At 36.6% G+C, this 16,251-nt stretch overlaps 1 protein-coding gene across 6 annotated transcripts in view; it reads left to right on the top strand.

Moving 5' to 3' along the window:
- Positions 1–16,251, top strand: part of PLS3 (plastin 3) — a 123,363-nt gene that overhangs the window by 36,767 nt on the left and 70,345 nt on the right. Inside the window, exon 1 of one of the 6 annotated variants that reach the window (XM_019718731.3) lies at positions 15,386–15,498. The exons of 4 other annotated variants lie outside the window; for them this stretch is intronic. The gene's annotated coding sequence lies outside the window, so the exon portion shown is untranslated. Of the gene's footprint in view, positions 1–15,385; positions 15,499–16,251 lie in introns of those variants that run through there. One more of the 6 variants, XM_074323441.2, reaches the window with a different exon arrangement.

Raw genomic sequence — 16,251 nt, forward strand, 5'->3', positions numbered from 1 at the left:
CCCTAAACTATGTAAAGCTGCTGGCTGTTTACTTGTCTAAAAAAACAACTCCAAAAGTATACACACACAAATTTGGATTTTTCAGCTGGGCCTTTAAACAGACTGTTCATGACAAACTCCCAGTGAAATAGAATTAATTTGTATTGTGTTTTAAACATGTATATATGTGTTTGCAAGAATTACATGGAAGAATTAGACAGACAGAGAGTACTTGGCGGTTCTTGAAGTGAATATTGACAATCTTAAGGACGTTTTATTAGACAGTGAGGCAACAATTTTTCTCTGCAAACATGGCTTCACTAATACTAGCAGAAAATATTTTACATGCAAACATATCTGAACCTCTTCATGAATGCATTTAATACTTTGAAGTAATGGCAACATCTGGTAACAAGTAGAAACCAGCATCTTATAAACTATGGCTTCATGTTACCACTTCATCTGAATTAGTCATTTAAAGGGGTTTTATTTGTCTTCCAAAGAACTGACAAGGTTAATCTTGGACTAGGGCAGGCAGGCAGGAAATGCTAAAGCGGCTCTTTCTTTTGAAGGTTTGGTTATTCCTTATGAGGTCAAAAAGAAGTCGTATTAAAGTTTAGAAAGGTAAAGCAGTGATATCTTAGCAGCTAAGTTAGATTTTTCTTTCTTTTTTTTGTGCCGTTAGTTTGAAGGTAAATTGTAAAATTCAAAGTTCTTTATACTTTTCATTCCACTTCTTTTCTCTGAAATGCTTTTATTTTCTAAAAGTGAAGAATTTTAAAAAACCATTTCAGCTGTCAAATTTGATTAGGGATTCAGTGTCACTAGAAAGATGTAACCTATCATTTGTTTGGCCAGATTAACTCTCGGGAATGATCCTATTTTGTCGAGTTACCCAATGGAACAAGAGTAGATGCCTTTTATGTTTACTTATTTGATTTGCATTAAAAGAGCTAAAAGTTTGCTCTTGATTGTGTAATAAACCACTATAGCAAATAACAGTGAGTTAATTCCTTTAGCATGCAATGTCATCATATAATCATTTAACAGGTACTTATTGAGTGCCTGGCACACAGTAGGCACTTGAGATAGATTGGTGAACAAAGCAGACAAATCACTGCCCTTATCGAGCTTAATAAATATTAACACAGTAGAGCAATTTAAAATCATTTAATGATATCACAGCTTTTAAAGACCTTCATTGAATGAGTTTTGAGAATTCTTGCACATTTTGTCTGAAGTTTGAATAGGGAAAAATTGACAATTTGTTTGGAATAAATGGCAATGAGCTAGAAGCTGATAATTAAAGCAAACATTTGATTTTTGATTCTCACTTTTATTTTTCATTTACCAGTGTTATAATTAAACCCCTTAAGTATCTGAGGAAAGTTATGAGTTTAACTTGTGAATTTATTCTTTAGGATGGGCTTAATTTCTGGGGGAGGGTTGGTGGTGAAAGCACATAGTAGCCTGGGAAATTAATGTTAAAGTATGTCATTTGTAAACATTGTCTTCTGTCATTTGAAGAATTATAGAATACTTAATTATTTAATATTCACAGTGGAAAATGAATGTACTGCTCAGTTATTTTTGCCTATGTGAGTAGTACAAGAGCTGACTCAAAGGAGATGACATGATGGTTCCTGTCCTGAAGTGAAATAAGATGATGGGTTGTGGTGGAAAAATGATGTGGTCATGCCCATATTTGTTCACATCTCGTGTTCGTTTCCTTTTATAGAGGAAAACCAAAGAGAGTCTCATTTCTCATTTTTTAAGTTTCCTTTTTGTATTTCCTTGCCATTTTTTCTTTCTTTTCTCTTAAAATTGCATTATAATGATTTGCAATTCAATTGGCTCAAGTTGTGCCTTGCAATAATATAAGTACCCCTTAGAATGGTCATAGTGGTGGCATTATACCCATTTTAGGGAATTGATTACATATATGGACACTACCCTCTGAGCCCTTTGGGTGTGAAAGACATGTTTCATAAATCTTTATATTTCCTGATGCCATCTCTAGTACAGTGCCTTTTTGAGAGTGGATGCTCATCCAGTGTTTATCTAGTGAATGAACACGAGCCAGGAATTTTACTTTTGCTTTCCAAAATACCAAATACTTTATTGTAAGCATACAGAATTTTTTAAAACTTATTTTTATGGAAAATTTGAAACATACAGTGTAAAATACCATAATGAACCCCCCAGCTTCAAAAATTATCGATATTTGACCAATACACTATACATCTAAAGCTGAAGTAGAATAATATTGAATGTCAACTATAATTAAATGTATGTATGTATATGTATACAGAGAGTGCCAAAAATGTATACACATTTTAAGAAAACTATTAAAATTGTAATACTCAATATATACTGACAAAAGATGAATACAACTCACGTTTGACTTCTGCAATTACAAGAGGTGCTCCAAGTGGTTACCATCAGTGTCCAGACACTTCTGGTTATGGCGAACTACTGCTTGAACAATGTTGACCAAAGTGTCCACTTGTATACATTTTTTTCGCACCCTCTGTATATATATAATCACAGAATATGGAATACGGCATAGTGAAGATAGTCAATGGAATTGTAACAGTTGTATGCAATGTTAGAGAGGTAGTAACTTGGGGGAGGAGTTATCACTTTGTGAGGGGTGTAAATATCTAACTATTACATTGTTTTGTGCACCTGAAACTAATACACAATTGAAAACAAAAGAATTGTACACTTGAAATAAATTATCAGTATTTGATATTCTTATTTTATCTTTTCTTTCCCCTTCTTTTTTATTTCTGTTTGGGATTTGTTTTAAAATAACCCACATATTATTTTACCCACAAATACTATAATGCACTTAATTTTTAAGTAGTAATAAGTTCTACATTTCATATAGAGTTTAACTTTCAAACCCTTTCTCTTCTAGTTTATGTCAGAGAAGGAAACTCTTACTGTTTAGGAAGAGAAAAATCTGATTTGCTACATATGAGCTGGATATTTTTAAGACGTTTTATAACAAACATATTGCCTTTCTCAACCTTTTTTTAAAAAATGTGTTAAAAGTTTTTAAGACCTAAAACCATAAACTCCTAGAAGAAAACATAGGCAGTAAACTCTCTGATATTGCTCATAATAATATTTTTTTCTGATATGTCGTCTCAGGCAAGGGAAACAAAAGAAAAGAGAAAACAAATGGGTCTACACAAAACTAAAAAGTTTTTGCACAGTGTTGTGCAGGGTGTCATGCGGGGTCTCCGCTCCCGTTCCCCACATAAGAACACAGGATGTGGCTAGGCCAAAAAGGAACACCCACAGAGCCATAGGTAGGGGAGTCATACCACTATAGTCTCACTGGAGGCTGGATTCACACGACGTGTGACCTGCTGTCTGCTTTTCTACCAACCGACCGACTCCCACTCCCCAGTGCAGCCACGGCAGTTATATCAGTGGCCAATGGCTCACTGGTTACAGCTGATGGCCAACTAGCCACAGCCTTCGACCATCTACTAGCCGAGCCAGCACCTTTCCACATGAGGCCGAGAGCCTGGAAACTGCTCTCCCGGGCTTTGTCCCCACAACAGCAAACAACCTCTGAATGGGAGAAGATATTCACCAATGATACATCTGATAAGGGGTTAATATCCATAATTTATAAAGAACTCACGCAATTTAACACCAAAAAAAACCTAACAATCCAATTAAAAAATGGGCACAAAACCTGAATAGATGTTTCTCCAAAGAAGATATACAGATGGTCAATAGACAAATAAGACGCTCAACGTCACTAATCATCTGAGAAATGCAAATTAGAAACACAATGAGATACCACCTCACACCTGTCAGAATGGCTATTATAAATAAATCAACAAATAAGTGTTAGAGAGGATGTGGAGAAAAGGGAACCCACGGGCACTATTGGTTGGATTGCAAATTGGTGCAACCACTATGGAAAACTGTTTGGAGGTTCCTGAAAAAATTAAAAATAAAACTACCTTCTGACCCAGCAATTCCACTACTGGGTATTTACCCAAAGTTTTCAAAACGATATATGCACCACCATGTTCACTGCAGTGCTATTTACAATAGCCAAGATAATGGAAGCAACCTGAGTGCCTATCAACAGACGATTAGATAAAGAAATTGTGGTACAGGGAGGACGGTAGTAGATGAGGGTAATAGGGATCAAATATATGGTGATGGAAGGAGAACTGACTCTGTGTGGTGAATGCACAATGTGATATATAGGTGATGTATTACAGAATTGTATACCTGAAACCTCTGTAACTTGACTAACAATTGTCACCCCAATAAACTTTAATTAAACAAACAAAAAAGAGGGGCGGCCAGTTAGATTAGTTGGTTAGAGCGTGGTGCTCTTACCAACAAGGTTGCTGGTTCGATCCCCACATGGGCCACTGTGAGCTGTGCCCTCCACAACTAGATTGAAACAACTACTTGACTTGGAGCTGATGGGTCCTGGAAAAACACTTAAAATAAATAAAAGTTAAAAAAAAGAAATTAAAAAAAATTGAGGTACACATATACAATGGAATATTACTCAGCCACAAAAAAAAAGAATGAAATTATACCATTTGCAAGAACATGGATGGACCTGGAAGGTATTAATGTTAAGTGAAATAAGTCAGACACAGAAAGACAAATATTACATGCTCTCACATGTGGAATTTCAACAAGAAAATAAATGAACAAATAGCACAGAAAGAGACTCATAGGTGTAGGGAACAAGCTGATGGTTGCCAGATGGGAGGGTGTTGGGGGGCTGGGTGAAAAAGGTGAAGGGATTAAGAAGTACAAATAGGTAGTTACGAAATAGTTGTGGGGATAAAGCAAAGCATAGGGAACATAGTCAATAATATGGTAATAACTGTACAGTGCAAGGTGGTTACTAGACTAGTCTGGGCCATCACTTCTAAATTATATAAATGTTTAACCACAATGCTGCACACCCGAAACTAATATAAAATACTATTGAATATCAACTGAAATTGAAAAATTAAAAAGGGGGAGGAACCAAGATGGCACAGTAGGTAAACACTGTGTTTACCTTCTCTCACAAACACATAAAAATTACAACTAATCTACAAAACAACCATTATTGAGAATCACCTAAAATCAAGCTGAACTAAAGCCTTTCAACTAAGGACTTGCAGAAGAAGCCACCTCCAGATGGGTGGGAAGGTTAGAGACGTGGAACGGGCTGGTCCCATACTCACTTGTGACTATTAAAGGTTGGAAGGGCTATTTCGGCTGTGGGGGTCCCTCCCCATCCCCTAGAAGGGCAAGAGATCCCAGCCCCACTGCAGCCCAGGGTTCTAGTGCCGGGGAGAGAAGTCCCATAGTTTTTGGTTGTGAAAACCAGCAGAGATTTTGACTGAGACAGTGCAGCTGCACTCACAGGCGCTCATCTTAATGGGACTGTGCGCAGACTTACCCACCAACAGAATAACTCGCTCCAGCGCTGGGGCAGCAACTGAAAGGCAGCAGAGACATATGGTGGGGAATTGAGTTGTCTGGCTTGGGACGGGGACTGGAGAAGCGGCTTTCACTTGGACGAGGGAGCTGGTGGAGGCCGTTGTTTCTTTGTTGAGCTCTCCCCCTTCCCAGCGTGTGAACACAGGTGACCGCCATTTCTGAGTCTCTGCAGTTCGTTCACCACGCCCTGGTGATTTGAGACCTGGCCCTGCCCAACTTTCGGGCACACCCAGGCCGCTTCCAGCGGCTTTTTTATGCAGACCACCTGCCTTGGCTCAAGGTGCAGACTTGCCCAGACTCTCAAAGGTTCACAGAACCCAGACAAGCAGCATCTGGCTTGAGCATGTCCTATACCTCTGGCTGAGCAGCCCCAAGCCAGCACTATTGGCAGCTGGTCTTGGTTCGCGGCTTGGCCTCTCAAAGGTGCTTCCAAGCACGCATCATCTGTGGATTTCTTTCTGGCTCCCGCTAGGTGGTCCAGGGTGTGGGGCATAGGCTGAGGCTGAAGTAGACCTACAGCGGATCCTCTCCAAGGTGGTCCTAGGGCTGGTGCCCGCAGTGGCAGGCTTCAAAACGAGCTGGAGCTGTAGGGTCAGCCCCTGTACAACAACTCTTCCACTGTCAAGGCCAGTCCTCACAACCAGTGAACCCAAGGGTAAGTCCCTCCTATTGATGAGCTATTATCAACCAAAGCTCAACTACAAGAGGAGGGCACACACAACCCACACAAGGGATGCACTTGGAGTGCATGTCTCAGGTGACCAGAAAGACTGTGCCACTGAATCCCACAGCACACCTACTACATAAGGCCATTCTACTAAGACCAGAAGACATAGCACCCCTACCTAATACATAGAAACACAGGGAGGCAGCTAAAATGGGGAGACAAACATGTCCCAAATAAAAAAACAGAACAAAGCTCCAGAAAAAGAACTAAGCGAAATGGAGATCAGCAATCTCTCAGATGCAGAGTTCCAAACACTGGTTATAAGAATGCTCAATGATCTCAGGGAGAACTCCAACAGAAAGATAGGAAGCATAAAAATGGAGATGGAAACCATTAAAAAAGAACGAGTCAGAAATAAAGGATACAATCATGGAAATGAAGAAAATATTACAGGGAATCAATAGTAGATTAGATGAAGCAGAGGATCCAAACAGCGATGTAGAAGATAAAGTAGCAGAAAACACCCAACCAGAACAGCAAAAAGAAAAAAGAATCCAAAAAATTGAGGGGAGTTTAAGGGGCCTTCAGGACAATATCAAGTGTACCAATATTCACATTATAGGGGTACCAGAAGGAGAAGAGAGAGAGCAAGGAATTGAAAACCTATTTGAAGAAGTAATCACAGAAAACTTCCCTCACCTGTTGAAATGGACATACAAGCCCAGGAAGCACAGAGAGTCCCAAACAAGATGAACCCAAAGAGGCCAACACCGAGATACATCATAATTAAAATGCGAAAAGTCAAAGACAAAGAAAGAATCTTAAAAGCAGCAAGAGAAAAGCAGTTAGTTACCTACAAGGGAGCCCCAATAAGACTGTCAGCTGATTTCTCAACAGAAACTTTGCAGGCAAGAAGGGAATGTGGCAGGAAATATTCCAAGTGATGAAAAGCAATGACATACAACCAAGATTGCTCTACCCAGCAAGTCTGTCATTTAGAATTTAAGGACAGATAAGGAGCTTCCTAGAGAAGAAAAAGCTGAAGGATTTCATCACCACCAAACCAGTATTACAAGGAATCTTAGAGGGACTTCTTTAAGATGCGAGGGGGGTTAAGGATGGGTGAAAGGGGAATGGATTAAGAAGTACAAATTGGTTGTTACACAGTAGTCATGGGGATGTAGGTTATAGCATAAGGAATATACTCAATAATATTGTAATAACTAGGTATGGTGCCAGATAGGTACTAGATCTATCAGGGTGAATAGATGAGAATGGGGTTGGGGGCAGGGTGAAAAAGTTGAAGGCATGCAAAGAAATACAAATTGGTAGTTAATACAGTATGGGGTATATATAATCGACAGTGTTGTAAAGATCATGTGAAGTGCCAGATGGGCACTGGACTTATCAGGGGGATCACGTCATAGACTGTGTAGATGCCTGACCAATGCGCTGTACACCTGAAGCTGAAGTAGAATAATATTGAATGTCAACTATAACTAAATATATAGGTATATATATTCACAGTATGTGGAGTACAACATAGGGAAGACAGTTGATGTATCATAACAGCTATATAAGATGTCAGTGGGGTAGTAGGTTGAGGGGTGGGTTATCACTTTATAAGAGGTTTAAATGTCAAACTATCATGTTGCTTTGTACACCTGAAACTAATAAAAAATGGAAAAAAATAAAAAGAATAAGAGGTTCACCTTTACAGTTACAAAACAAATAAGTCATGGGGATGTAACATACAGCCTAGAGATTAGTCAGTAATATTGTGATAGCATGGTACACTGTCAAATGGTTGCTGGACTTATGGCAATAACTTCTTTAGTTATATAAATGTTGAAAAACTAGGGTGTACACCTCAAACTAATATTGTATGTTAGCTATATTTTTTTATATTAACATTTTCTTTTTTATTTTAAATTTATTGGGATGACAATTGTTAATAAAATTATATAGGTTTCAAGTGTACATTTCTATAATACAGCAATCCCTCTTTTGGGTATCTACCAAAAAATATGAAAACATTTATCCGTAAGATTTATGTGCTCCAATGTTCATTGCAGCATTATTTACAGTGGCCAAGACATGGAAACAATCAAAGTGTCATGCGATAGATGATTGGATAAAAAAAGATGTGGTATATATACACAATCGAATACTGCTCTGCCATAAGAAAAGATGAAATACTGCCATTTGTGACAACATGGATGGATCTTGAGATTATCATGCTAAGCAAAATAAGTCAGACAGAAAAAGTCAAGAACCATATGATTTCACTCATATGTGGGATATAAAACTGAAAACAACAAAGGAACAAGACAAAGAAATGAAGAAACAAAAACTCAGGCACAGGCAACACTTTAGTGGTTACCAGAGGGTAAGAGGGACGGGGAGGAGTTAGAAGTGGGAAAAGGACATCAACTATGTGGTGATGGATGTTAGCTATATTTTAATAAAAATCTTTTAGAAATATATTAAAAGTTTCTAAACTATGCTATCCTGATAAATTCATGTCTCATGGACATGAACCTGATTCTGCAAAATGTGGTTTGGAGTAGATAATCTGTAGATTGTTCCCCTCAGAATTTATGTTAATGAATTAAGTTTTCTTCTCACAATTCAACAGCACAGAACTCACATTAAAAATCTATTCTGTGTCTGTATGCAATGTCAGAGGGGTAGTAGATGGGGGGAGAGGGATTACCACTGTGTGAGGGATATAAATGATAAATGTCTATAACATTGTTTTGTGCACCTGAAACTAATAAAAAAAAAACCTATTCTGTTAGAATGATACCCTCTGAGTCCTTCCATCTTGTTGCAAATGGTAAGATTTCAATCTTTTTTATGATAGAGTAATACTCCATTGTATACAAGCATATGTACCACAATTTCCTTATCCAATCATCTATTGCTGGGCATTTTAGTTGTTTCCATATCTTGGCTATTGTGAATAGTGCTGCAGTAAACATAGAGGGTATTATGCTAAGTAAAGTAAGTCAGACTGAGAAAGACAAATACCATATAATCTCAGTTATATCTGGAAAATCTAATGAACAGAATAAATGAGCAAACAAAACAGAAATGGACTCATAGATAAGGAGAACAAACTGATGGTTGCTAGATGGGAAGGGAGTGGGGGTTGGGTAAGAAAAGTGAAGGGATTAGGAAGTACAAATTGGTAGTTACAAAACAGTCAAGGAGATGTGAAGTATAGTGTAGGGAATATACGTAGTCAACAATATTTTTAAAACTATGTATAGTGTCAGATAGGTATTAGACTTATCCGGGGGAATCACTTCATAAATTATATGCCGAACGACTATGCTGTACACCTGAAACTAATATAAAATAATATTGAATGTCAACTATAATTTTAAAAATATATAGTCATGGGATGTGAAGTACAGCATATGGAGTATCGTCAATGGTATTGTAATAGCCATGTACGGTGTCAGATGGGTGGTAGACTTGTTGGGGTTATCACTTTGTGAGGTGTGTAAATGTCTAATCACCATGTTGTTTTTGTACACCTGAGACTAATAATAATAATAAAAGAAAGATGTGGAAAGAGGTATGGACGCCTAAAAAAAGAACCTATTCTCGTGATTGTATTCTCAGTTTTGAAATTTCTTTTTAAAACATATATACCTTTTGTTTTTTGACTCTGAAATTGGATGACTGCATCATAAATATTACTAATTTAAGCACCAGTTGTCAAAAAAAAGTGTGGCATATGGGCCCTTGAAGGTCAAAATTACTTGCATAGTAACACTAAGATGTTATTTGCTTTTTCACTGTTGATATTTGTGCTGGTGGGTAAAACTGCTGGTGCCTTAGGAGGTAAGGCAATGGCACCCCACTGATAAGTCATTGTATTCAACGCTGTACCTTCCCTGTAAAAAAAAAAAAGAAAGAAAGAAAAAAAGAAGCCCTACAAAATTTATTTCATTTACAAATGTCCTTGATGAAACAAGGAAATTTAATTTTATTAAATCTCAACTCTTGATATACAATTAAAAATTTTTTCTGTGTGATGAGATGGGAAGTACATTAAAAGCATTTCTGCTGTGTATTGTAACAGGCATATACGATGTCAGAGGGGTAGTAGCTCGGGGGAGGGGGTTACCACTTTGTGAGGGGTGTAAATGTCTAAACTATTACATTGCTTTGTACACCTGAAACTAAAAAAAAAATTTGAAAAAAAACATTTCTGCTGCATATGGGTGTACAATGGTTATCTTCAGGGAAAGCCCTTTTGCAGTGTTTTGAATTGCAAGGTGAATTAGCTGCACATTTAAAAATAGAAAATCGTTTTTATTTGAAGGATGAAATAACATATTAACTGATTATTCAGACCTGAATATTTGGCAGATATTTTATCAAAAATGAACCAAGTGTGCCTGTCACTGCAAGAAAAATAACTGAGAGTATCTGTTGCCAATGATAAAGTTAGAGCTTTCGAGGAATAATTCAGATTTTTTAAAATTTGCATCAGCCACCAAATTTCAATACTTGGACTTTTCTAATGAGATCAATGGTGTTTTTACTGAAAGTGATTTGCTAGATACTGTAAAATGAAGTGTGACAACATTTGGAAGATGTGCGTCAGTCAAACAATATTCTTCCAAATAACCACTGCATGGTGTTACAAAATCAAGTGCAGGTTAAAAAAAAACAACAAAAAATGGTCCATTTAGAGTGCAAGGTAGACCAATGGATTTTAATGTAACAGAGTATGAAAAATTCATTGATATGGTATCCGATTCGACACTGTAACTAACATTAAATAAACTTCCACTTCTTGAATTTGGGCATATAGTATTATAAAGAAGAGTATCCATAATTATCTGAAAAAGCTCTTAAAATACTTCTTTTCACCAACATGTTGGTGGGAGAGCACATTTTCTTCGTGTACTTGAACCAAACAACATGTGAGTTATTCCTTTGTATGAGTTTATTAGCTATGAACAGAACACAGATGTCTTTTTTTCCAGTTTCATTGAGATATGATTGACTTACAACATTGTATTAATTTAAGGTGTAAACATGGTTTCATATTTGTATATATGTGAAGTGATCACCACAATAAACCTAATTAACAGCCATCAGCTCACGTAGTTACAATTTTTTTCTTGTGATGAGAAGTTTTAAGATTTACTCTTTTAGCAACTTTCAAATACAATTTAGTATTGTTAACTATAGTCACTACACATGTCTTTTATTTTTTTAACTTGTCAAAAAATGTACTGTAAAAATGTATCTGATGCCATTTTTATTTTAAAATTCACTGAGAAGACAAGGTAAAATGTCAACACGTCAGTTCTATAACAGTAATATGCATATCATGAACATATACGGTTTTCTTTTCAAACGTATATCCCTACTTTTTGAATTGACATTGCTAGAGAAAAGGGCTTCAACAATAGAATTATTACCCAAATACTAACATAAATCTATACTTTTTGCCCAGATGGGTGTCACTTATTCAACTCTAGCAAAAGGAACTTCAATTGGCATTTTATTTCTGTTGAATATTTCATGTATTCTTTCAATCATTATTAGTGCTGCTTTTAGGAATATGTATTCCTTTGGTAGGAAAAGGCATTCTACTATGAAATGCATGTACTCTTTAATAATATACATATAACGAAGACATGGTATAGTTACCACTTATTCAAAATATTCTGTATCTGTAAATACATCAGCATTACAGATGTCTTTTAAATCAGTTCATTGCCCCATACATAGTTAAGTTGATAATTTTTGAAGGACTCGTGCTTAAAACTACCATCCGTTTATTTCAGAATTTTGTTTTAGTGATTAGGACAAGGTATATAATATATAATAAGAAGTCCTATTCTAAAATTTTGACAGATTTGATTACTTTGTTATGCAAATACAGAGCTAATGAAGACTTATTGGAGAGGCATACGTTGAAAGTTGAAATTAAGATACTTTATGGTTTATTTTCCCCCAAAATATGAAAAACAAATGATTGCGTAAACGAGATCTACTTGACTGTTAAAACTGACACATCCATGCAACAGAAAGTTTGTGTGCCTAATACTGTTCCTACTATCCATTTCCTAAACTTTCCAATATAGTCCAAAATTACAGTAGAATTTCCTGCATGTTAATTTGGTACCTCTTAATGTTAGATTCCTTTGCTTTGATGCTTCTCTCACTGTGGGTGTTATCTATTTGTTTGTTTGCTTTATACTCATAAGTCATGAAGATGGGTAAAATACTATTTCATTAAAGGACAATAGATCTGTGTCATTGAGGTGTGTCATTAAGCACAGTGGGAGAGGCCTCCATTGTACATGTCATACATGGAAAGAATATACCCGGTACTGGGTGTGGTGGAGAGCGTGACATTTGAAGGAAACTTGGAGGAGACTTTAAAAATACTGTCTAGGTCTTGTGTTCTAACTATACTGCACTGATATATCTATGAAATTCTCATGCAGCTTTGGATGTGCCTTTTCCCCCCTTTCCTCCCTGAGGGGTGTGCGTGTCCACAGGTGTATGTGTGTGAACTTTCAACTTTATGGATTTTTGTAACATCAGAGAGAGAGAGAAAGGGTGCACTTTATGTGTACAGATAATGCATAGGTTTGTTTCCATTGGCTTTCCTCAGCATTCATCACGATGAATTTGAAATGCAGTGTAAAAGTTGTTTTCATTCTGTGGCCTGCTTATAAAAATGTGAAATGTATTACACAACAACCCTTGCCACCATCTTCTATTCCCAAACCCATTTTCATTACCTGTAGTAAAAATAGAAATTCTCTTCACACACAGAGTCACTCACAGGCTCATACACAAACACACTCCTCTCCCCATCCTGCACACCCACACATACCTCAGATGATGAGTGAGACATTTAGAAAGTTACAAATGGGCCACAGATTAAAACTGGTTGAACTACTGATGTGATAGAACAGTCTTTTAGGAAATGTCCTAGTAGTTACTAAGCAGAAGATAGCATTTTTGAGGAGAGTATCCATTCATAGAAACTTGACCACAGTGTTTTGCAGTTTAAAATGAATTCTATTATGTAATGGTGAATAGACTTTAAAATCAGCGACATGGTGCCAACAGGTTTCACTCTAAGCAAAGATGAGCCTTAGAGTTCAGAGATCTAGAAAACGAGCACACACACACACACACACACACACACACACACACACACACACACTCCAGATGACCAGGAAAAGGAAAGTCAAGAAAGTTTCTAGGTAGGGTTACCATTGAAGAAGTCAGTAGCACTTGGGACAGATCTATCTGAATGGTTTGAAACTACAAGTGTGGCAAAAAAAAAAAAAAAAAGTAGGGCTGGTAAAACCCAACATTTCTGGTCTAACACTGAAACTATCTTCTTACCTGAGGCAATTGCCTATGCCCCAGTTTTCTCTGTCTCTAAAATGTATAATAATACAACCATTTATATCCTTTCCTCCAGATAGCTCAAAGTGCTTGAGAGTTACTATGTCATGTATTCCCTGACAGGCCACAGGCAGATAGTGCTATGCTTATTTTACAAATGGTGAAATTGAGACTTGGAAAAGTTGAAGAGGCTTCACGTAGTGAGTGAGTCAGCAACGCAGACATGGAAAAACACGTCCTCTGGCTCCTGCTGTTATATTCTTTCTGTTCTGGATTGTGTTGCCTTTTGATATTTTATGTGGTTTTTGTGATTGATGAAATAAATAAGTGCTTCCATTAAGGAGACAAAATGTAATCCAGTGTCTGCTAATGATGGTTAGTGATGAGGACAGGAGAACACTTTGCCTCATAAAAGAGACTATCCCAGTCCTTTTTACAAATTAGTGCATTGTGAGTTGCCTCCTTATTCTGAGATTTCAATATATTACCATAAAATGCTTCACTGTGTTTGCTTGATATTATTTATAAAGGACTGGAGTAGCTGTTATTTCACTTTCATTCTTATTAGGTAGAACAGATGATATTATGCATATTATATCCCAGACAGATTATAATAATGAGTGCCACTTACTGAGCACCTTGCTGGAGCCAGATGCTCTAATACACTTATATCGGCTCATTTAATCATCACAGCAACCTTGTGAAGTATGTGGATTAGCTCCACAGTTATAGATATGAACATGGGGCTCAGAGAAGCTAAGTAATTTATTCAATGTCACACAGACTTCACATTTGTTAGACTCCTAAGACCCTGATGTTTCCAATGGGCTCCATTTCCTATCAAATGATTGTCAGTATTAGAAATGGCCTCCTGAGCCTAGTGCTTTACTCCTATTGATTTTCTGTTCTCTCCCATAAAGGGTACTCACAACAAATTAGTTGCTTACTTTAGTAAATAACTGTTTTTTGCTAGACAAGCTAAAAGGCAAATTTCAATAATTAGAATAGCAGTGATCACCTATCTAATGCTTACCAGTGTGCCAGACTATGATCTAAATTTTGGACACACATTATATCTCTTAAGCATCACAACATTGTACAAAGTAGTTACTATTATGTGAAGTAGTTACTATTATCATTCCTGGATGAGAAAAGTGAGGCACAAGAACTTAAAGCAACTTGCCTAAGGACAAGCACAGCTAGAAAATGGTGGAGCCAGGATTTGAACCCAATCTGGCTTCAGAAAATTCTTAACTCTGCAGTCCTGCCCCTCAATAGAAAATTCATTTCAGCAAGTATTGGCTTAGTTCCTATATGCTATGCTGGTAGAAAATACAGTTCCTACGATTAAGAGCTTACATTTCAACAGAAAACAAAGTGTAATAGATACAGTAAATGCTACAACACCTAGCCCATGGAGGTTGTATGAAGGTATGAATACGTTTGGATGGAAATGAATAATAGAGAACGTAAGTAGTCAGAGAGTTAATTCGCCTTTCTAAGTAATGCACTTTGCTATGGACAAGTGACTTGGACACTGGGGAGAAGCTGGTTCCATATGTTCTAAAATAAGCAGGTTATTTGGCTAACGTTCAAACTCTAAATAGGTATGTGGGTTGTTGCTATTTGACCTGAACCAACTTTAAATTCCCTAGTGTTCTTGCATGATTTCAGTGGCTCTGGAATGAAAAAATTAACTTTTCTCTAAATGTTGTGAAGTTAGAATGTATTAATATTTGGCAAAATACTGTGAGGCCTACAGGAAGTGGATTCATAAGTATTATATAATTCTTTTGTCAGGGTGTTCCCTTTTTCTAGCAGGAAGTGTTATGACTTGCTCTCTAAAGTTGCAGTTGTAAGAAGAATGTTGGATTTCCAGATTGGTTTCTGGGCGTGGGAGGTTCCTTCTATTAGTGCTGCTGAGAAAGAAACAGGTTTGCTCCCACCGTTGCAGAAGGGTAACTATTTTAATATTATTTTGTTAGGCTCTATCTTTTAGATTACTGAATACTTAAGCAGAAATTTACTTTTAAAAAGTTGAAATTCTTATTATATATTAGGGTAGTTAAACATTTGGAGACACTCTCTGAATCTTATTCAAGTAGAATCAAATTTAAGAGAAAAATTTGAAGTTTAGAATCCAAGCTGTTCTCTATAGCTTCTGTCTTTTCTTTATTTTGGAAGTATTTTAGGGACTTCGTACATTTTTTTTAAATTGGTTTTGAAATCCTAATTATATAACTGTATCTATCAAGTTAGATGACCAAAGGTTTAAATGACAGAAACTATTACTCTGTATTTTGGGGGATGGGGTGAGATTTTAAATGCTTTTGGTCTCTGTTAAATGGTTTTTCAATATTTTATGAACTAGAATATGAGGTAGCTGTCATGACAACACGATTAGATTAGTATTCTACTCTTACAAAATGACTTATGACAAACAGTTGTCCTAGTGTTTATTTATACTTTACAAATAATTGAAAATCATTGGTGATGAAATTTTAGTGGTGTTATTTTATAACATGGTAGTGATACTGATTTTTGATGCTCACAAACTCACCAAGGTATTCCCTCACATGGTGATCCTATAAGTTTTATTTCTCCTTGTTTCAGTATAGCTAGTTATATAAATCCTGACCCCAAGTTAAAGGTAACCTCTCAGAGTGGTCGCACTTAATATACCTGTATGAATTAAAAAGTGAAGTATGAAA

Source organism: Rhinolophus sinicus, chromosome 18 (assembly GCF_057876585.1).
Source record: "Rhinolophus sinicus isolate RSI-liver-muscle chromosome 18, RSI-T2T, whole genome shotgun sequence".
Taxonomy (NCBI): Eukaryota; Metazoa; Chordata; class Mammalia; order Chiroptera; family Rhinolophidae; genus Rhinolophus; species Rhinolophus sinicus.